Raw genomic sequence first — 21,939 nt, forward strand, 5'->3', positions numbered from 1 at the left:
TCCAACCCTATCGCCCCGCACCACCTGGCTTTCCGAGACTGGTCAATATAACTTTCCTCACCTCTATACCAGTCCCTAACAAAATTCTTGTCAAGGGCACTAGTATTTCCCTTGACATTCGTCCCTGCCCGGTCCAACATGCCCGTTGCTTCAACTGCCAGGGCTTTGGCCACAGCCAGTAGGGGCAAATGTCAAAGTATAACCACCTGTTGCCGCTGCGCCGAATCTACTTGCCAGAGAAGGTGCACCAGCAATACACGTTGGTGCGCCAACTGTGGCGGCCCGCACTCCGCATCCTACCAGGGGTGCCCCTCCTATAAGATGGCTGTTACTATAGCCACCTTTGCCAATTTTTATGGGGTCACCTGGTCTGAGGCGGAGAGCAGGCTACTCGCACCTGACACTGTGAGCCACAGCGCGGGCGCCCGGAACACAACCACCCCAACCGGTTCCACGTCATCACCCAAAGATGCCTCTACCGGTAGTATCTCGCCCCAAACCGGGAGGACATGTCCTATAGTTGAGAGGTTTTGGTAAGAGTACCCCCCTAAACCCATAAATAGGGACCCCCCCCCCCCCCCCAAAGGTTACTTTTGTGGAACCGGTATCCAATCACACACCGGAAATACGCACCACCCCCCTGTATTGCCTATCCAGGGGGATTCACCTACACAGAGACGCCCTCCTGTGGCTACCAGGGGGTCTTCCCCGTTGTCCGATGGTGCTAGTGACACTACTTGTAGTGACAACACTATCAGACAACTCGATATTCGATGTGACGGGGCACGACTCCCTGGTATCGGTGCACTCCAGTATATTGGAGAATCTTTCAATCTCTAGTGTCTGCGAAATAGAGGAGGAGCCCCGAGTTAGTGTCCCCCCTAACCGTCCCAGAATGGTCGACACCCAGACATCCCCAATGAGCTCCCCTGCCGATAACACCAGCAGACGTAACTCGTTTGCTGGGGAATCATTTATCAAAATTAAGGATCCGCCAGCAACAGGCCACACATATAGGAACATACATCTCAGCGAGCTGACGGATCTGATAGCTGAGATATTAAAGGACGGAAATAGGCCCACTGGGTGTCGTGTTATTTCCTACATTTATAATAAAATTGATTATCGGTTCAAAAATTGCAGAGAATCTCTAATAAAGGTCATCCCCCATGACAAATCCCTATCTAATAAAATCCATTCTGGAACTGGGGATCCTCCAATAATAGCAGATCTAGGATGCCCTCCTCCGGCCAGCGGACTACCTCTGTTAACAAGAAACCCATCTGGCCGGCCAGGATCCCCGCAAAACTCAAAGGAGCCTGTGCCGGTCATAAATTAGGAGTTAAATCTCCACACCATCAACTTAATCAGATTAAACGCAAGATAATTTCACTCCAATATGAACAGTAATCTGCGAATAATTTCTTTCAATGTTGGTGGTCTTACCACCAACAAACTTACAGAGTTAAAATATTTTATTGATAATAACCCTAATACCCATATCTTATGCTTACAGGGTGGCCCTGCCATATATATTAAAATATCTATTAATTATGGACACCTGGGAGTGAACAACCAATTTAAATCTGATGGTAGCACTGCTATTGAGGCATTAGCAATTAAATTGGTTATTGATAAGAACCGGCCTCTAATTCTGGTCAATTTATATTCAAGAGGATGTGATCTTGAAACTTTGAACGGCCTCTTTTAGGAATGAAGGACCATTAAAGTACCCTATTATGTTATATTCACAGGCGACTTTAATGCACATCACCCTGCTTGAGGTTCCAACAATTCAGATGCAGAAGGTCGGGCGGTAATAGAATGGTTGGATGAGCAAGATCTTATACTGCTCAATGATGGTTCTCCAACCAGACTTAACCCACTGGGTTAAACTCCCACATTGACCTTACTGCTGTTAATGCCAGGATAGCAAGTGCGTCTGCATGGGCAACCGTTAATGATACCATGGGATCTGATCACCTCCCACAACAGGTTACCCTGCTCAACAATATTGCACAGGGAACTGATGCTCAATGCTCAGGAGAGCAAAAGTTTTTATTGGAAAAAGCTAACTGGGCTCAGTTTAGGGAGCCTCTGCTCAGATCTCTCCCTTGCAGATGTCCACTCTCAGGACACTTATCTGTTTTGTAACACTTTAACTTGTAAGATACTGTCCATAGCGGAATGTAGCATACCGGTCTCCTCCGGCAAGGTTAAGGCCAGAAATAGGGTCCCGTGGTGGAATGAGGCGTGCTCCAAGGCCGTACAGGACCGTAAAAAAGCATTAAAAATTCTTAAAAAGAACCCCGCTGAGAATTATCTTCTTAATTATAGGTCCCTCGAAAATCAGGCAAAGCGGGTTATTTTGACGCAAAAACTCCAAATTGGAAAGAATTCTTTGATTCAGCAATTATTAATAAGAAAATTACTAGGAATTTATGGCAAAAAATTCACAGAATCAAAGGAAAATCATTCACCTCTGTACCGCTACTTAAATACAAAGGCGAAATTGCCACTACCACAAGGGACAAGGCTCAATTTTTGGTACAGCATTTCCAATCTGTCTGAATTATCAAAAGCTGTTTGAGACTGAGCACCAAAACATTTTAAATGAGCCTGGGGACAACAGCACGCCTCTTAATTTACCATTTACTATAACAGAATAATTAAGTGCCATTAACACCAGAAGCAACACTGCCACGGGGCCTGAAAAAATGGCATATTTAATGTTTAAAAATATGCCAGTCATAACTCTTAAAATTTGGCTTAACCTATTCAATCAGGTGTATAGGACAGGCACGGTACCACCCGAGTGGAAGCAGGCCACAGTGATTCCAATTCCTAAACCCGGTAAGGACAAAAATGATCCAAACTCATATCGTCCAATAAGTTTAAAATCTCACGCAGGTAAATTACTAGAAATAATGGTCAAAAATAGATTAGAACACTTATTGGAATCTAATAACATCAAAAACCCCTTCCAGTCTGGCTTTAGAAAGGGGCGATCCACTCTAGATCAGCTAGCTAGGTTACAACATGATATTCTTTCTGCAAAAAATCAAGGGCAATCAGTATTAGCATTTTTTTTAGACCTTCAGGCCGCCTTTGAATTAACATGGACCTTTGGCATATTTAAAAAACTAGCTGACTATGGAATCACTAGATACTGCTTTCACTACCTTAGAGCTTTCCTAGAGGGTCGTAAAATCCTGGTAAGGGTCGATGGGGAATTATCAGAGGTAGCCATAACTGACCGCGGAACCTCCCACGGGTCCGTATTATCCCCGAATTTGTACTCCCGCATCGTTAACGGCCTACCTGATGCCGTAAAAGACTCCGGAATGGTTATCTCCAAGTTTGCCGATGACTCAGGCACTTGGTTAAAGGGGTCTAACATGTTACGCCTGCAGAAGAGGGCTCAAGCAGGCTTAGACTCCATATGGAAATGAACAATTGAATAGGGATTCAAAATTTCTCCAACCAAAACAGTAGTTCTATTTGGCGACCAAATTCAGCACTCTTTGGACTTAAATTTAGGCGGCACCAAAATTATCTTTGAAAAAGTGGTGAAATTTCTAGGTATGTACCTAGATAAACAGTTAACCGTTACTCACCACTTCAAATATTTGGCAGAAAGGTGCGAAAGGGACCTAAATTTAATGAGAATGTTAAGAAGTACAGGTTTCGGATCAGATAAAAATAGCCTCTCTACAAGTCACTTATACATCCAAATCTAGATTATGGAGCCCAGATCTATGCATGTGCAAAGCCAAACGCCTTAAAAATGGTTGATGCCTTTCAACATAAGGCACTTAGGATAGCTCTGAGGGCCCTGAGCTGCACACCAGGTGCACTTTTTGAAGAGGAGGCCGGTATTCTACCCTTAGACTTGCGTCAAAATCAGCAGTCCCTTAATTTCTGGGCCAGGGCTAAGTCTCGGCATGGTTCAAACCCTGTTAACAAACTTGTCGGGACTGGCACCTTCATCAAGGGGAAAATACTTAAGCGTAAGCATGTCGCCCTACCATTTGGTGCGAGTATTAGGACCCTCGTTGAAGATGCCCCCCTTGACAAGGTATCACATGAATGCAACCCATTTATGCCCCCCCCCCCCACCCCCCGGACGTTTAGACCCATTGATGTTGACCTATCACTCTCTTATAAAATAACGAAAACTGACTTGCCACACCTCTTCAAGTCAAAAACTCTCTCTTATAGATAATCTGTATGCTGAGCATCTAAAAATCTACACAGACGACTCCAAATGCCCTAACTCTGGTTTGGTAGCCAACTCTTTTGCAACTCCTTCCAAAAATATTACCAAAACGCACAGGCTCAGCAACAATCTCTCTATTTTTACAGCAGAACTTTTGGCAATTAAATACTCTTTGTGCTGGATATTGGTCAATAAACCTACTAAAACTGCTATTTTATCAGACTCAATGTCATCTCTTGAGTCTATAAAAAACAGAAATAGCAGATCTAGGCCTGATATTTTAACTAGCATTTTGGAACTTCATCAACAGTGCCTAGATAAATCTTCAAAGGTCACATTAGTATGGTGTCCAGCACATGTCAACATCATTGGTAACAAGCAGGCCGACAGGGGGGCTAAGGAGGCCCTCTTGAGGGGGGCAGTAGATGCGGGGAAATCCCTGGCACCTACAGAGATCTACTCCCTGACAAAGAAATTTGTCGTGGGTCTGTGGAATCTCCGGACCTACAATTTTGCTTCCCGTCGACATAATTTTATCAGACCTGTGAAAACCCTCAGGTCGCCTGACAGTTACTCAGCAAACATTATGCTTGACAGAGCCATCACGCGCTTGAGGATGGGAACCACCCTATTACCCGGTGGCGCGGGAAAGTATGTCCTCGGTGTAGACCCTGCATGTCCTAGGTGCCAGGAACCCCTTACTGCGCCCCACATGCTGCTGCACTGCCAAAACCATAAGAGGGACCACCTCGAAGCTGCATTGCACTCCCATGAACTAGTTTTAAACCTTTCCAACGTGCTAGACCCCAAGGGAGCAGCTAGGGGCCCGGTCTTCTCTGCCCTCGCCAAATATATTCTAGACTGTCAGATAACTGACAAGATCTAGGTCATTTGGGGAGGGAGAGCAGCCAACACCCACCCATTTATTCAGTCATGTGACTGAATTGTTTTAAACGTGTAATCTTTACACAAATCTGACATAGTCATTGTAATTGTGTTGGATTTGTGTCACTTTGACACAACTTTGTTTTAGTTTTTTAGCGGGATTATTGTTCCACCTTGTCCTTTCTAAATTAGGCCAATGGTATTGACCTGGTATTCATTATTTTAAAACATTTTTATAAGAGTATGACGTTAGTCCACCATTTACGTTCTTCAGTTTCTTAATATATTCATATTTTAAAGCAGTTTTTATTAAAAAGAAAGAACGAGGCTATCCAGTAACCCGGGTATGTTGGCTGCATTGCACCCCCTCCCTTCCCCTCTGACACCCCCCTCCTTCAAACTCGAAGAGCCATGTCAGACAGGAGTGCAAGGTGCAGGGTCATACACCTTGCAAAACCCATTTTAGCCCTTTAAAGGGCATTACAAACTATTTGGTACTTTAATTTTTATTTTTATCCATCATTCTCCATTTGTAATTTCCATTTACCATGCACTTTCTCTGGTCTAGGGGACACAACAATCATAAAACTTCACCTCCACAATTACCTCCCTTGTACCCTTCCCAGTAGTACTACCCCTGCTGGCTCGCCCCACCCACACCAGCCTACACTTCCAAACTCTCCTTCTTAAAACCCCACAGGGTGGCATCATGTATTTTACCTATTAATAAATGCTTGCAGATTTGTACATAATGTACATAATATACTTTTATATAAAAACATCTTTGTCTTGTTTAATTTTTAACTGTATAATACATTGTTTTACCTTATAATTCTTACGTGGCCCTATTGAGGTTACCGTTTTTTTTGGTGACAAATAAGTATTAACTGTAATATACTAATATTACTATTGACTTTCTTATAAATATTGTCTTAACGCCACTCTGGGGGGACGTTTCTTTTTCATAGCCCAATACTCCTTAAGTTCTATACAGACAGGGTCTTATGTTGGAGCATTACGGCTTTATTCTCTGCCTGCAAGTGTTCAATATTGTGTCACATTAACGAATACAAACCAATCACAATACAAAATATAATTTAAAACTAATTTACAATTAACAAATACATTTTTTGTTAAAAATTCTATAAAATTGCATGTTAACATGCAAATCTACTTTTCCTATTAGAGCTATTAAATCAGCTATTAATTAATGTTTATTAATCTTTATATCTTCCCATGGCTAAGAGTTCCTTGTATGACATATAACTCTAACAACAAATTCCAAACTATTCATAGATTTAATACATAGTGGCAATGTTAAACCACTTTGTGATCTGTCTGTAAAATCCTAAAATATTAATAATTTTTGCCTATTGCCAACATGTTACACTTCTGTGTATCTCTTTTCTTTCATAGAAACATAAAATGAAAGTAATTCTTTATTGATTTTAACATTTAAAACACAGATCACAAAGTCTAAAGACTCCCAACAAACCCTTTACAGTATATACTGAACAGTGGGTCTAGTAATGATGATGCCACATACAACAGTTTGTGTTTTTCATCATCTTTACTTATAAAAAATGGGCTATTCTCTCTCTTTCTCTCTCTTTTTAAAACATCCAATGACAATATCATAATAATAATACATTGTAATAATAATAAGAAGAAGAATAACAATACAACATCGATATAGTAATTTATTACTATAAAACAACTCATGTATTTCATTAAAAGTTCTTTTGGATGTAATAATCCTTTTTCTTTCAATTCATATATTTCTTGCACAGAAATTCTTATTGTTTACAATCTGTAAAGTGCACTCAATGTCAAGGTCATCTGCTGGGAAATTTTTCTATTTTAAAACGGATTGACCTACTTGCAATTCTTAATTAAAAAAAATCGGCCAATCAGCGCCATCGTTATATAAGCCTTTCAACCAATAGAAACGCCGCTTTTTAAAAGCGTTAGGCTCAGTCAATATGCAGCTTACATGTATATTGAGGTTACATTACACTAAATCATTATGTATCCCTCCGTGGTCCATTCGAAAGTAGTGCCTATTTCTAAAGAGTTCCTTTTCTCTTCTTGAATATAAGCCATTTAACAATGTGAGACATGTCTTTTGTGGTTATTTGTAATATCCTGTATGTGTCTGGAGTACTTTGATGCCTTGGATTGGAAGCTAACTTAAAAGATGGACTTTTAAGGGTGTGTTTTCTATTGTGTGGGGCTTTTGTCGAAATTAGGATTCCGAAACACGTTTTTCTACGGTGGGTTCATTCGACAGCGATTTACTTTCTTAGAAGTTGCAAGACAGTATGTTTTTGATTGCAATTATTGGAAGAGGACAGATCCATCTTTAAAATGATACCAGGTTCGGAAAAATTGATACGTCGAAAAGGCAAGAAAAATGCTGTGAAAGTTGTCAGTTTCATAATGGGACCCTATGGGAATCGGAATTAGTGTAATATAACCTTGAGTATTGCACTTATATCGCGTCTAATTTAATTATAAGTAAAGCTATTTTTAAACTACTTTATTTTTATCAAAGTACCGCATCCACACTGCACAGTATATTAGATTATTAATGGTACAGCCCAGTAAAATCGGGCTGACCATATTATGGCCGTTTTCGGTTTCTTAACGCACAGTTTTATGTTAAGCAGTGTGCTCGGGCAATGGTTTCTAACCGAAGTCCCAAGGGTAAACAACACCATAAGTCATATGTCATCCTATGGATACAGCTCTTTTTAAGTATGAGTTTCGATAATATAGAGGCTATATTGTAACAACCCAGTTCGTAGTACATTATTTAAGTGTTAATCAAAGTTTACATTGAAACTAGTTACCTGAATGTCCTTGTCAACAGCATAATTGTTTTCATTGTTAATTGATTTCATTCATGTTGCTTTTCCTAGCCTGGTCATATAATTAATAGTGCTGACCAATTAAATATTACAGACCAGCCACTAATATCACATGTTTAGGCTAGAATTAGTTTTCCTTCATACTTACGATTTTTACTCCATTGTTATTGTCAAAATGTTCCTACTTCCGGCTCGAAGATAGACATTTGTTTCTTAAAGTTAATGTCATTATTTAAGAATTCATACAAAATAAGTGGCAGCTATCAAATTTTAGTCCTATTTTGCACATTTCTGCCAATTCTTAATAGTTAGAAATGTTTACATCCATTGCTTTTTAGCTCACCTGAGCGATAGCTCGGGGTGAGCTATTGTGATCACTCAGCGTCCGTCCGTCTGTCTGTCTGTAAACAATTTGTAAACATCTTCTTCTACTAAACCATTGAGCCAATTTCAACTATATTTCATGTGGAGCATCCCTAGGTCATGGGACAAAAGAATTGTTAAAAAAAATTTGATCACATAACCAAGATGGCCACCATGACCATATATGGTAAAAACCTTAAAAAATCTTCTTGTCAGAAACCGATCATCAGATTTTCAAAAAATTTCACAGGGATAACCTTTGAAGGCTCCCCTGAAAAAGTTGTTCAAAGAAATTTGATTCGTCAAAAAACATGGCCGCAGGAGCTCGTTGAACTTTGCATGTTTATTCGTTTTTGCCTATTTTGTGAAAACTTTCGAAAATCTTCCACATTTTTAGCTCACCTGAGCGATAGCTCGGGGTGAGCTATTGTGATCACTCAGCGTCCGGCGTCCGTCCGTCCGTCTGTAAACAATTTGTAAACATCTTCTTCTACTAAACCATTGAGCCAATTTCAACAAAATTTCATGTGGAGCATCCCTAGGTCATGGGACAAAAGAATTGTTAAAAAAAATTTGATCACATAACCAAGATGGCCGCCATGACCATATATGGTAAAAACCTTAAAAAATCTTCTTGTCAGAAACCACTCATCAGATTTTCAAAACATTTCACAGGGATGACCTTTGAAGGCTCCCCTGAAAAAGTTGTTCAAAGAAATTTGATTCGTCAAAAAACATGGCCGCAGGAGCTCGTTGAACTTTGCATGTTTATTCGTTTTTGCCTATTTTGTGAAAACTTTCAAAAATCTTCCACATTTTTTGTCCGATCCTTTCCAAATTTGCACTGTGTCTTTATATCAATGCGGACACGAACCCTACAAAAAATGAGCATTATTGGTCCATGAAGTACAGAATTACCTCCCCTTGAATTGAGAAAATGGTTTTTATGCAATAAAGTCCAAATTTTTCATCCAATTCTTTCCAACCTTGTAAGGATTTAGCATGGTTCAAACAAGGGAAACAACTACGGTTTATGCATGTTCTTTTTATTACAGATTTGCCTCCCTTTAATTCATTCAAAATCTCATTTTACAGCAGAGATTCCAAATCTGACCTGTAAATGAGCCCCATATTTACTGCCAGTGCTAGGTTACCTTTTCCCATTTGATCATTCTTAAGTATTGGTCTTGTAATGCTGCTACTGCTTCTGCTACTACTACTACTACTACTACTACTACTACTACTACTACTACTACTACTACTACTACTACTACTACTACTTCTACTACTACTACTACTACTATTACTTCTACTACTACTACCACTACTACTACTACTACTACTACTACTACTACTACTACTACTACTACTACTACTACTACTACTACTTCTACTACTACTACTAGTACTACTACTACTAGTACTACTACTACCACCACCACCACCACCACCACCACCACCACCACCACGTCTACTATTACTACTTCTACTACTTCTGCCCTACTACTACTACTTTTACCACTACTACTACTACTACTACTACTACTACTACACTACTACTACTACTACTACTACTACTACTACTTCTACTACTACTTCTACTACTACTACTTCTACTACTACTACTACTACTACTTCTACTACTACTACTACTACTACTACTACTACTACTATACTACTACTACTACTACTACTACTACTACTACTACTACTACTACTACTACTACTACTACTACTACTACACCACCACCACCACCGCCACCACCACCACCACCACCACCATTCACAGTGACAAAAAACGTATTCACACAATGGCTGCTACTACAACTTATAGCCCATATAGGTGGCATGCATGTTTTACAAACAGCCCTTGTTTCTATGGGATTTTAACCACAACTGTTCATGTTTATCTCCGACACATATTTTTAGGTCACCTGTCATGAAGTGACACGGTGAGCTTATGTGATCGTGTGATGTCCGTTGTGCGTGCCTGCGTGTGTCCGTGCGTCCGTCCGTCAACTATTTGTTTGTGTAGACAGTAGAGGTCACAGTTTGCATCCAATCTTGATGAAATTTGGTCAAAATGTTTATCTTGATGAAATCCGGTTTGGGATTGTATTTGAGTCATCTGGGGTCAAAAACAAGGTCACTAGGTCAAATAATAGAACAACCTTCTGTAGACAATAGAGGTCACAGTTTTCATCCAATCTTTATGAAATTTGGTCAGAATGTTTATCTTGATGAAATCTGGGTTGGGATTTTATTTGGGTCATCTGGGGTCAAAAACTAGGTCACTAGGTCAAATAATAGAAAAACCTTGTGTAGACATTAGAGATCACAGTTTTCATCCAACCTTTATGAAATTTGGTCAGAATTCTTGATGAAATCTGGGTGGGATTGTATTTGGGTCATCTGGGGTAAAAATCTAGGTCAAATAAATAGAAAAACCTTGTGTTGACAATAAAGGTCACAGTTTTCTAATATTTATGAACTGTGGTCAGAATGTTTATCTTGATGAAATCTGGATTGGGATTGTATTTGGGTCATCTAGAGTCAGGAACTAGGTCACTAGGTCAAATCATAGAAAAACATTGTGTAGACAATAGAGGTCATAGTTTTCATCTGATCTTAATGAGTCAGGTGAGCGATTCAGGGCCATCATGGCCCTCTTGTTTGTCCGATCCTTTCCAAATTTGCACAGTGTCTTTATATCAATGAGGACACGAACCCTACAAAAAATGAGCATTATTGGTCTATGAAGTACAGAATTACCTCCCCTTGAATTGAGAAAACGGTGTTTATGCAATAAAGTCAAAATTTTCATCCAATTCTTTCCAAACTTGTAAGGATTTATCATGATTCAAACAAGGGAAACAACTACGGTTTATGCATGTTCTTTTTATTACAGATTTGCCTCCCTTTAATTCATTCAAAATCTCATTTTACAGCAGAGATTCCAAATCTGACCTGTAAATGAGCCCCATATTTACTGCCAGTGCTAGGTTACCTTTTCCCATTTGATCATTCTTAAGTATTGGTCTTGTAATGCTGCTACTGCTTCTGCTTCTGCTACTGCTACTGCTACTACTACTACTACTACTACTACTACTACTTCTACTACTACTACTACTACTACTACTACTACTACAACTACTATTACTACTACTTCAACTACTACTACTACTACTACTACTACACCACCACCACCACCACCACCATTCACAGTGACAAAAAACGTATTCACACAATGGCTGCTACTACAACTTATAGCCCATATAGGGGGCATGCATGTTTTACAAACAGCCCTTGTTTCTATGGGATTTTAACCACAACTGTTCATGTTTATCTCCGACACATTTTTAGGTCACCTGTCATGAAGTGACACGGTGAGCTTATGTGATCGTGTGATGTCCGGCGTCCGTTGTGCGTGCCTGCGTGTGTCCGTGCGTCCGTCCGTCAACAATTTGTTTGTGTAGACAGTAGAGGTCACAGTTTGCATCCAATCTTGATGAAATTTGGTCAAAATGTTTATCTTGATGAAATCCGGTTTGGGATTGTATTTGGGTCATCTGGGGTCAAAAACAAGGTCACTAGGTCAAATAATACAACAACCTTCTGTAGACAATAGAGGTTACAGTTTTATTCCAATCTTTATGAAATTTGGTCAGAATGTTTAGCTTGATGAAATCTGTGTTGGGATTTTATTTGGGTCATCTGGGGTCAAAAACTAGGTCACTAGGTCAAATAATAGAAAAACCTTGTGTAGACATTAGAGATCACAGTTTTCATCCAACCTTTATGAAATTTGGTCAGAGTTCTTGATGAAATCTGGGTGGGATTGTATTTGGGTCATCTGGGGTAAAAATCTAGGTCAAATAAATAGAAAAACCTTGTGTTGACAATAGAGGTCACAGTTTTCATCCAATATTTATGAACTGTGGTCAGAATGTTTATCTTGATGAAATCTGGATTGGGATTGTATTTGGGTCATCTAGAGTCAGGAACTAGGTCACTAGGTCAAATCATAGAAAAACATTGTGTAGACAATAGAGGTCATAGTTTTCATCTGATCTTAATGAGTCAGGTGAGCGATTCAGGGCCATGATGGCCCTCTTGTTTATTAGCTCACCTGAGCGATAGCTCGGGGTGAGCTATTGTGATCACTCAGCGTCCGGCGTCCGTCCGTCTGTCTGTAAACAATTTGTAAACATCTTCTTCTACTAAACCATTGAGCCAATTTCAACTAAATTTCATGTGGAGCATCCCTAGGTCATGGGACAAAAGAATTGAAAAAAAAAATTTGATCACATAACCAAGATGGCCGCCTTGACCATATATGGTAAAAACCTTAAAAAATCTTCTTGTCAGAAACCGCTCATCAGATTTTCAAAAAATTTCACAGGGATGACCTTTGAAGGCTCCCCTGAAAAAGTTGTTCAAAGAAATTTGATTCGTCAAAAAACATGGCCGCAGGAGCTCGTTGAACTTTGCATGTTTATTCGTTTTTGCCTATTTTGTGAAAACTTTCAAAAATCTTCCACATTTTTTGTCCGATCCTTTCCAAATTTGCACAGTGTCTTTATATCAATGAGGACACGAAAAATGAGCATTATTGGTCCATGAAGTACAGAATTACCTCCCCTTGAATTGAGAAAATGGTGTTTATGCAATAAAGTCCAAATTTTTCATCCAATTCTTTCCAAACTTGTTTATATATCAGATTAAAGAGAATAAAATTTTCTTTATTATGGTTTTTCTTTCATGAAAATCCATAAAGGATAAGTGTTATTAATCGTTGCTTAATTAATGAACAATGCGAATTATCGGTATTGATTTTTTTACTGACATGCCGTCCAAGATATTAACCGCTTTCATCTGTAGACTGTGCATCAATACATCGCCGTGTTATTGACCTGAAAAATTCATACGCAGTCGGCATTAACACCGTAGCGAGATCATATGGTGCTTGTATTCCTTGGAATTGTTCACTTTTTGATAAAAGCAACAAACTTGGCACATTTGTAGATAAAAGTATTTTATTCAATTTTAGCTATGGACCCATCTCCAATTTTCAAGATGGCCGCCATTTTCAAGATGGCCGCCAAAATTTAGGAAATTACATGTTACTTCCATATTTGATTCAAATATGTTGTTTTTTGGCATTGGAATTAGCTGTTTTACGTTATAAACTGATTAAAACATGTTTCTACATGAAAAAAATGAATATTATATTGCATATAAGTCAAAATGGCTTCCAAAATGGCCGCCTAAAGTACCAAAAATAGGATTTTCCTACGCCAATCTATAATTTCAATATTCATTCAACGTATTTTATATAAGCAAGTGTTTTTCTTTTTTGAATTTACAAATACCTTCATTTGTATAATATTCTCAACATATTGGTTCAGTCTTAAAATAAAGAAATAACTGCATTCAACGAGTTCACACTGCTTCTGGTTCTTCAAAAGCAACACCTGCAGTCGAGTCCATGCCAGACAGAGGGTGCATGTGAATGAATTGCCTTTTGACTAACTTTGTGTTCTTTATTAAATACATGAAGATTTTTAAATATATGTGTATGCTGTTTTTTTAAGAAAATAGAATCACCAGAACAGGTATAGGCACCCTTTAAATGTGTCGAATCCAGGAGCTTCTGGGGGCCTCTGGTCCCCTTGTCCCCTGGACCCACCGAGGGCCCTGCGGCCCCCTGGCCCCCAGCTTTAAGTTCAGGATTTTCAAAATATCCAACTTTGACCCCTGCAAATGCTTTGCTAAAACTTTGGCTTCAGTTTCTAAAATTTGGCTACACAAAATTCCATTTGGCTAAAATGTTGGCCACAGAAATTTTTGGGCAAGAGGAGCCCTGTTTGGATTGTATTTGGGTCATCTGGGGTCAGCAACTAGGCACTAGGTCAAATAATAGAAAAACCTTGTGTAGACTATAGAGGTCACAGTTTTCATCAGATTTTATTGAAATGTAGTCAGAATGTTTGTCTTGTTAAAATCTGGATTGGGATTGACTTTGGGTCATCTAGGGTCAAAAACTAGGTCAGATTAAAAAAACAAACTTTTGTAGACAGTAGAGGTCACAGTTTTCTTTAAATCTTTATGAAATTTGGCCAGAATATTAATCTTGATGAAATCTGGGTTGGGATTGTATTAGGGTCATCTGGGGTCAAAAACTAGGTCAAATCATAGAAAAACTTTGTGAAGACAATAGAGGTCATAGTTTTTATATGATCTTAATGAAATATGGTCAGAATGTTTATCTTGATAATATCTGATTTTGGATCGTATATGGGTCATCTGGTGTCAAAAATTAGGTCACCGGGCAAATTCTAGTAAAACCTTGTGTAGATGAAAGAGGTCACAGTTTTCATCACGTCTTAATGAAATTTTGTCAGAATGTATTAATTAATGAAATTTGGCTTGGGATTGTATATGGGTCTAATAAAATTTAAGTTCATGAAGCAAGGTTAGTCAGGTGAGCGATTCAGGGCCATCATGGCCCTCTTGTTTTAAATTGTCACACTTGTTTCTTAGAAGTAGACGGCAGCCATCTTGATTTTTACCGTGCCCGTTGCTAAGCAACTTCTGTCAAGCCGATTTTTAAAGTCCTTGGGCATTATTTTGTGTTGAATTATTTGTTAGAGTTCTTAAATGAATTCAAATCAATGCAGAAAACGTTCCTTTGAGGTATTATTATATTGTTACATGTTGCATATTTTAAAGTTGCTCTTACGCTACAAATTGTCCATACTTAAAAACTTTCTATTTGAGCACCTGTTAAAAAGGCACATAGAATACTGTGTCTGGCACAATCTTTGACACAGGGCACAGTGTGTCACTGTAAAAGTATAAAGATACCTCAGATTTTCTGTGCCAAAAAACACATTCCATCAATATATTTCATTATACATGTTACCCTTTTAAGTTCTATGCTGGACAATAAAATACGTCGACTAACTAAGTCTGGGTTGACTTTCTTTCATGGACACAAGTAACCATTATATTTTAAAGCCACACTGCCATAACTATTAACTGAAGGAGAGCTACTAGTTATACTTGGTATGAGACTTGCGCCTGACATTATAAATGTGAACATAATTTATTAAAAAAATAGCCGACAACGACCGATTTAGCCTGAAAAATTCCCGGGTACATTTTAGTATATTTACCGTTCCCGGGGTACATGTAAGTATACTTAAGAGTACCCGGAGTACATGTTAATAGTACCCGAGCCGACAATGACAAATCGAGCGTCAGTATTGTATGTAGTAGTCAGTTGATTGTAGAAGTCAGTTGTGTTTAGTAGTCAGTGTTGTATGTAGTAGTCATTGTATGTAATAATGTTGTATGTTGTAGTCATCTTTAGCTCGGCGTTTTCGGAGAAAACCACGAGGTATTGTCATAGCCACCCCGACGTCCGCCGTCCGCGTCGTGCTAAAACCTTAACTTTTTTTTAACATTGGCTCTAAAATCAAATTGCTTTCACCTACAACTTTAAAACATCATATGTAGATGCACCTTGATGAGTTTTACACACCACACCCTTTTTGGGGTCAATAGATCAAAGGTCAAGGTCACTGTGACCTTAAAAAAAAATCTTACAAGCTTTCAGTGATAAAAGCTGAAAGCTATTACGTTAAATGAGATAATAATTATAGTGTTTTAACGGATATAGCTACAGGAGTTAACCGCTTATGCCAGGACCTATGTCAATGCAAAGAAAATAATTTAGGTACGGATGAAATAGTCGACCGATTTACATAGTTTTTAAATGAATCTGGAATTAAATACTAAGGCACACAGTTTTCAAACGCAAGTAACACATGGTTTGATAATGAATGTAAACAAAAACGAAATCTATATATTGAGAAGTTAAATAAGTACAACTTGTATAAAGTTAGTCATAGGAGACATACGATGCTTATAGCGAAAAAAGATTATTCGTAGATCTATCAGTGCAGACAATCTAAGCGTAATTGTAACGAAAATATCTTAAAATGAATGATACTTTTTTAAAATAAGTCATTTAATTACAAGGGTGATAATATTGATATAGGTGCCTCTTTGAACGTTATCTTCTTCAAATATAAGTGACGAAGAAGAAGAAGATAGGCGTCACACTACAATTAACATGAAGTCAGGTACATTTGAAGAGTTCGATAGTTGATTTACAAAGGAGGACATTCGAAAAAAAAGGCAATATCATTATTGGGAAGTCTCATTCATTTGATAACACACATACGCACAATTCGGATTCAAATCTAATTATAGCACAGTGGATGCTATTTTACTTCTGAAGGCTTCCATAGATAAACAACTAAGTAGTAAAAAGAAACTATACTGTTATATATTTTCAACTGAAGTAAATAATGAATACCATGACATGATGGAACAAGATTTATAAATCAAATAACGAGTTTGCATTTCAAAAAATTTCAACAACATAGCAAATGTATCTCAAAATATCAACTGAAACATTTTAATACGTGGCTTGAAACATTTGTACTAACAGATTGTAACTAATTCTCCTAATATTGTATACGTAACGCATATATCGCTTTCTGTAAATCTAGTAACCTCTTCGGAATGTAAGGTTGCTTCCCCTATTACGAACAGTGATGCATTGATTGTCATCGAAATGAGCCATGTAAAATTATCACGAAATTTGCGGAAAAAACTAACAGAAACGGGAGAACATAATCATGGTCGCCGTTATATTGCCATGTCTTCCGAAAGTTTGATAGTTTTGTTCCAATAAAATACTTCCAAACACACTGTTACCTTCAGCATCAGTAACGAATGGATGATCATTTATTTTTAAACACATATTGCGTGTTTCTGTCCATTCATTCCGTTTCCTTGAACTTTTTAATGGCGTTCATTTATCTGTATTTAATAGGATTTAATTTTAAAATAATTGCATTATGTTGATATGCGAAGACGGGTTGAAGACAATGGCACATGAAATTTACAATTAGCGAAAATGGTTCAACGAGTCACTTCGGTAGTTATTTCGGCACTTGAAGTTAGACGCTTCGGCACTTATTTTTTTTTTGAGTACGTAAGTTTGTTACAAATTAAATGCATTTATTGGTAAATTAATTAATTTCAACATGTATTGTTTTGTCATCTCAATACATTCTAGAGCTTTATTTAATTTTAAATGCACCGATTTTTAATCTGATTAATTTTTCTTTTATGAAAAAGTGAAAAAATATTAATGGTAAACATTGATAAAAATGGTCATAACCAAACAAATATAATTCATTGAATTTTGAACAGTTTAATATAAATGGCAAACAAAAAAATGGTCATAACCAAACGAATATAATTCAGCGAATTTTGATCAGTTTTATTTGTCTATTTTGAACAAAGTTAAAAAAAATCATGCATGGAAAACATCGATAACAATGGATCTGAACAAACACATATCATCAATCATTACTGTCGATCATTACTGTCCACCAGAAGCAACTGGCCCGTATACGTGGGCACACTCTCTCAGGAGACGTGAGGCGGAGACGGACAGATAGACAAACAGTTTATTTACGTCTCACTTTCGTACATGATATTACAGATACACATATAAAAATATGGTAAAAATAAAAGACATCTCCTTCTGAATGTACCTCTCCCACAGGGAAAATAGCTTCCCCTGGATTGACCGGGTGGCTTTCCGCTGTCGCTGTCCTCGTTTCAATTTCCCTTCGGACATCAGTTTGATCTGGAGTGGGATGTCGGATCTTAACAGTTCTAGAACAAGAAACCGTCGGAGACGGGTGATGCTCCCCAAAGTGTTTTTTTGGTCACAATATTGCACTATATATTCAGATAAAAGGAAACGTCTTGAGGGCACAGTAGTTGGGGGGACAATATTTTTTTATAGAAAATTTCAAAGGGCCATAACTGTGAAAAATCATCCGACCAGAACCCGCTGATAATATGCACATCTCGTCTTGGTAGTGAAGCTTCCCATAAAGTTTTATTGAATTCCGGTCATTAGTTGCTGATAAATAGCCCGGACAAAATTGTGCACGGACAGACAGGCACACACACGGACAGACGAAGCGGCGACTATATGCTCCCCCAAGTAAGTAAAATGGCACCGGCCCTCTTGTTGCCACCCTGGTGTTCAGACGGTTGTGCCATCCTTCGCAATTCGTTGTTGGTACTGTTTATGAAGATTGACCAACACTCCATCGGAAAGATGCTGCTGTTTATCCATGTGTTAAACACATATACCATGACCGCGTCCAGGTGGTCATTGTTGGCCCGCTCGTCCAATGCCCCGAACATGAATGGGATGTGCTCTGCTGGAAGAAACTGCAAAGCCATGACCTGGCGCAAGAAATTATATACTTCATCTTTCCGATTGTATGCCGTCTGAAAAATATATATACTCATATATAATATTTAACATCACACTATTTTTCAACGGATATGTTTTAGCTGTACATAAAATTGAGTCGTGCCGATATGAAATTCCGATATAAAATGATTGCTGGGTATTGAAACCATTTGTAACAATCTCTATAATAAGATTTATATAAAACATACATTTGACTGAAAATAAACTAAATAGATCTATATATCACACACAATGTTAGAATATGGACAATAGTTACACATGGAATATTAGATTGTAGATTAGATGTATTATACTGGTTTTCAGTAAACCTATGTTATGCATTTGTTCATGAATGATAACCAATCACAAATAACAAGAAAAACTTTGAATAGTGAAATTGTTACAATAAATCGAATACCACTATATAATACCACAATTCTGTGTTTTGTGTTATTGTAACGAATTCTTTATATGTATAAATTCACATACTTCATTTTTTCATTTCTGTTTGTGTTGTTGTTTAACTGTATGCCACATATATTTAGTGTTAATATATATTTGGATATCATACAAAAACTGTTCAATTAAAATTCGTAATCCGTAATTCCTATGAAATACAATATAAATATAAATATCAACATGATATTACTTATGTACTTTTCAACTATACATTTCTTATTATGATTTTTAGAGTATTTTGACCACAACGACAAAAAAATTGAAGCTGCCAGCAATTGGCGACTCAGTGTTCTTACAATATAACAAAACTAAATATTTTTGTTTTAAAAATGTTTCATTTTCAAGATCCAATTGTAAAACAGGCACATATTTATTTATGTCATGGTCCTGTGTCCGTCGTGCGTGCGTTAACTTTTTCTTTAAACATCTTCTCCTAAACTACAAGTCCAATTCTGATAAAACTTATCATAAATGTTCCTGGGGTGAACCTCTTTCAAATTTGTTCAAATTATGCCACTGGGGTCAAATTTTACCCCGCCCCGGGGGCCCAATAAATTGAACATATGCCTATATAAAGCCTATTTTGTGCAAACTTTAAAAATCTTTTGTCCATAACCATTGAGCCTAGTGCTACCACATTTGGTATGTAGTGACATTTAATAGTTCTCTACTTTGTTTGTTTAAATTATGCCCCTGGGGTTAAATTTGACCCTGCCCCGGGGGTTACAAAAATGAACATACATGTATGCTTATATAAAGCCTTTTTTGTGCAAACTTAAAAAATCTTTTTGACCATAACCGTAGGGCCTAGGGCTACCAAATTTGGTATGTATTGACATATAATAGTTCTCTACTTTGTTTGTTCAAATTATGCCCCTGGGGTCAAATTTGACCCTGCCCCGGGGTCACAAAACTGAACATATGCTTAAATAAGGCCTATTTTGTGCAAACTTAAAAAAAAAATCTTGTCCATAACCGTTGGGCCTAGGGCTACCAAATTCTGTATGTAGTGACATCTAATAGTTCTCTACTTAGTCTGTTCAAATTATGCCCCTGGGGTCATATTGGACCCTGCCCCGGCGGTCACAAAACTGAACATATGCTTTAATAAGGCCTATTTTGTGCAAACTTTAAAAATCTACTTGTCCATTACCGTATGGCATAGGGCTACCAAATTTGGTATGTAGTGACATATAATAGTCCTCTACCAAGTTTGTTCAAATTAAGCTCCTGGGATCAAAGTTGACAGTTCCCCAGGGGTCATAAAATTGAACATCTGCTTATATTGGGCCTATTTTGTGCAAACTTTAAAAATCTTTTTGTCCATAACCATTGGGCCTATTTCTACCAAATTTGGTATGTATTAAAATTAAACGTTGTCTACCAAGTTTTTTTCAAATTATGCCCCTGGGGTCAAATTTGACCCTGCCCCGGGGGTCACAAAAATGAACATATGCTTAAATAAGGCATATTTTGTGCAAAATTTAAAAATCTTGTTCATAATTATAGAGCCTAGGGCTACCAAATTTGGTATGTAGTGACATCTATAACAGTCCTCTACCAAATCTGTTCAAATTATTCCCCTGGGCTCATATTTGACCCTACCCCGGGGGTCACAAAACTAAACATATGCTTATATAAAGCCTCTTTTTTGCAAACTTTAAAAATCTTCCTGTCCATAACCATTGGGCCTAGGGCTACCAAATTTGGTTTGTAGTGACATCTTATAGTTCTCTACCAAGTTTGTTCAAATTATGCCCCTGGGGCAAAATTTATCCCTTGAAGGCTCCCATTAAAAAGTTGTTCAAGAAAATTTGATTCGTCAAAAAACATGGCCACAGGAAATCGTTGAACTTTGCATGTTTATGCGTTTTTGCTATTTATTAGCTCCACTGGCCAGAGGCCAGCGGGGCTTATGTCATGGTCCTGTGTCCGTCGTGTGTGCGTGTGTTAACTTTTTCTTTAAAAACATCTTCTCCTAAACTACAAGTCCAATTCTGATAAAACTTCTCACAAATGTTCCTGGGTTGAACCTCTTTCAAATTTGTTCAAATTACGCCCCTGGGGTCAAATTTGACCCCGCCCCGGGGGTCAATAAATTGAACATATGCTTATATAAAGCCTATTTTGTGCAAACTTTAAAAATCTTTTGTCCATAACCATTGGGCCTAGTGCTACCACATTTGGTATATAGTGACATTTAATAGTTCTCTACTTTGTTTGTTCAAATTATGCCCCTGGGGTCAAATTTGACCCTCCCCCGGGGTCACAAAAAATGTCCATAAACATTGGGCCTAGGGCTACCAAATTTGGTATGTAGTGACATCTTATAGTTCTACAAAGTTTGTTCAAATTATGCCCCTGGGGTCAAATTTGACCCTGCCCCGGAGGGTTACAAAATTGAACATATGCTTAAATAAGGCCTATTTTGTGCAAACTTTAAAAATCCACTTGTCCATAACCATCGGGCCTAGGGCTATCACATTTGGTATGTAGTGACATCCTATAGTCCTCTACCAAATTTTTTCAAATTTTATCCCTGGGGTCAAATTTGACCCTGCCCCGGGGGGTCACAAAATTGAACATATGCTTATATAAGGCCTATTTTGTGAAAACTTCAAAATCTACTTGTCAATAACCGTCCGGCCTAGGGCTATCAACTTTGGTATGTAGTGACATCTAATAGTCCTCTACCAAATTTGTTCAAATTTTATCCCTGGGGTCAAATTTGAACCTGCCCCAGGGGTCACAAAATTGAACATATTCTTATATAATGCCTATTTTGT

General features: G+C 37.9%; 1 long non-coding RNA gene across 1 annotated transcript; it reads left to right on the forward strand.

The window, feature by feature from the left end:
- Positions 1-10,189: 10,189 nt before the first annotated feature.
- Positions 10,190-13,085, forward strand: LOC127856908 (uncharacterized). The gene is made up of 2 exons (XR_008038233.1): positions 10,190-10,803; positions 12,245-13,085. It is a non-coding gene; the product is annotated as an uncharacterized LOC127856908 (long non-coding RNA).
- Positions 13,086-21,939: the final 8,854 nt, after the last annotated feature.

Source organism: Dreissena polymorpha, chromosome 14 (assembly GCF_020536995.1).
Source record: "Dreissena polymorpha isolate Duluth1 chromosome 14, UMN_Dpol_1.0, whole genome shotgun sequence".
Lineage (NCBI taxonomy): Eukaryota > Metazoa > Mollusca > Bivalvia > Myida > Dreissenidae > Dreissena > Dreissena polymorpha.